We start from the raw sequence: 2,685 nt of genomic DNA, 5'->3' as shown, positions 1-2,685 counted from the left end.
CAAAAAATAAAACCTCACATGACTCGGTGGGTCAAAATATGGAAAAATTATAGCTCTCAATATGTGGTGATGCAAAAACTATTTTTACAATAAAAAGCGTCTTTTAGCGTATGACAGCTGCCAAATATAAATACCGCCATAAATAGTAAAATCAGACCCCCTGTTATCACCCCCTTAGTTAGGGAAAAATAATAAAATTAAAAAAATGTATTTATTTACATTTTCCCGTTAGGGTTAGGGCTAGGGTTAGAGGTGTGTTGGGGTTAGGGTTGGGGTTAGAATTGGGGGTTTCCACTATTTGCGCACATCAGGTGCTCTCCAAACACAACATGGCGTCTGATCTCAATTCCAGCCAATTCTGCGTTGAAAAAGTCAAATGGTGCTCCTTCCCTTCCAAGCTCTGCCATGCACCCAAACAGTGTTTTACCCCCTCATATGGGGTATCAGCCTACTCAGAATAATTTGCAAAACAACTTTTGGGGTCCTATTTCTCCTGTTGCCGTTAGGAAAATAAAAAATTGGGGGCAAAAATATCATTTTTGTGGAAAAAAAAATGATTTTTTTATTTTCACGCCTGGGCGTTATAAACTTCTGTGAAGCACTTGGGGGTTCAAGGTTCTCACCACACATCTAGATAAGTTCCTTGGGGGGTCTAGTTTCCAAAATGCGGTCATTTGTGGGGGGATTCCACTGTTTTGGTACATCAGGGGCTTTGCAAACGCGACATGGTGTCCGATCTCAATTCCAGCCAAAAAAGTCAAATGGTGCTGCTTCCCTTCCGAGCTCTGCCATGCGCCCAAATAGTGGTTTACCCCCACATGTGGGGTATCAGCGTACTCAGGACAAATTGCACAATATCTTTTGGTGTCCTGCTACCCTTGGGAAAATAAAAATTGGTGGTGAAAAGATCATTTTGTGGAAAAAATATGATTTTTTAATTGTACCGCTGTACGTTATAAACTTCTGTGAAGCCCTTGTGGGTTAAAAGTCCTCACCACATATCTAGATAAGTTCGTTGGGGGGTCTAGTTTCCAAAATGGGGTCACTTGTGGGGGGTTTCCACTGTTTAGGTACATCAGGGGCTCTCCAAACGTGACATGGCGTCCGATCTAAATTCCAGCCAATTTTGCATTGTAAAAGTCAAATGGCGCTCCTTCCCTTCTGAGCTCTGCCATGCGCCGAAACAGTGGTTCCCCCCCCACATATCAGGTATCAGTGTACTCAGGACAAATTGCACAATAATTTTTGCAGTCCAATTTCTCATGTTACCCTTGGTAAAATAAAAAAATACTTCAGGTTCAATTTTTTTTGTGAAAAAAAGTTAAATGTTCATTTTTTTTTTTAAAATATTCAAAAAATTCCTGTGAAGCACCTGAAGGGTTAATAAACTCCTTAAATGTGGTTTTGAGCACCTTAAGGGGTGCAGTTTTTAGAATGGTGTCACTTTTTGGTATTTTCTATCATATAGACCAGGGATCCTCAAACTACGGCCCGCGGGCCACATGCGGCCCGCCAAGGACTTTTATCCGGCCCCCCGCCAGGCCGACATTGAACTTATGAACTGCACTGCAGTTCAATGCCGGCGGGCCCTGTAATCGCGGGCGGGACGAGGCGCCGAGGAAAGGCGTTACGCAGCCCTCTGTACGCAGCAGAGCACAGTGCACACAGACGGCCTGATTATCATCACGCCACCTGCGCGGCCTGATGACGTCACGCCGCCTGTGTGCCTGTGCAGGAAGAAGACTGAGATGAGCGGGCGCCTCTTCAGAGCAGCGGGGGACATAGGTGAGTACTTTTTTTTTTTTTTTTAACGCCGGGTCCTATTGGGGTCATTTACCTGTCTAATGGGGACATGTGCTGCCTAATGGGGACCTGTGCTGCCTATTGGGGACATTTACCTGCCTAATGGGGACCTGTGCTGCCTAATGGGGACATTTACCTGCCTATTGGGGACCTGTGCTGCCTAATGGGGACATTTACCTGCCTAATGGGGACATGTGCTGCCTAATGGGGACATTTACCCGCCAATTGGGGACCTGTGCTGCCTAATGGGGACATTTACCTGCCTAATGGGGACCTGTGCTGCATATTGGGGACATTTACCTGCCTTTTGGGGACCTGTGCTGCCTAATGGGGACCTGTGCTGCCTAATGGGGACATTTACCTGCCTATTGGGGACCTGTGCTGCCTAATGGGGACCTGTGCTGCCTATTGGGGACATTTACCTGCCTATTGGGGACCTGTGCTGCCTATTGGGGACATTTACCTGCCTATTGGGGACCTTTGCTGCCTATTGGGGACATTTACCTGCCTATTGGGGACCTGTGCTGCATATTGGGGACATTTACCTGCCTATTGGGGACCTGTGCTGCCTAATGGGGACATTTACCTGCCTATTGGGGACCTGTGCTGCCTATTGGGGACCTGTGCTGCCTAATGGGGACATTTACCTGCCTATTGGGGACCTGTGCTGCCTATTGGGGACATTTACCTGCCTATTGGGGACCTTTGCTGCCTATTGGGGACATTTACCTGCCTATTGGGGACCTGTGCTGCCTATTGGGGACATTTACCTGCCTATTGGGGACCTATGCTGCCTATTGGGGACATTTACCTGTCTATTGGGGACCTGTGCTGCCTATTGGGGACATTTACCTGTCTTTTAGGGACCAATGTTGCCTATTG

The sequence above is a fragment of the Dendrobates tinctorius genome, unplaced genomic scaffold (assembly GCF_039654945.1).
Source record: "Dendrobates tinctorius isolate UK_male_01 unplaced genomic scaffold, ASM3965494v1 ptg000102l, whole genome shotgun sequence".
Taxonomy (NCBI): domain Eukaryota; kingdom Metazoa; phylum Chordata; class Amphibia; order Anura; family Dendrobatidae; genus Dendrobates; species Dendrobates tinctorius.
Note: the sequence above shows the minus strand (reverse complement) of the source record.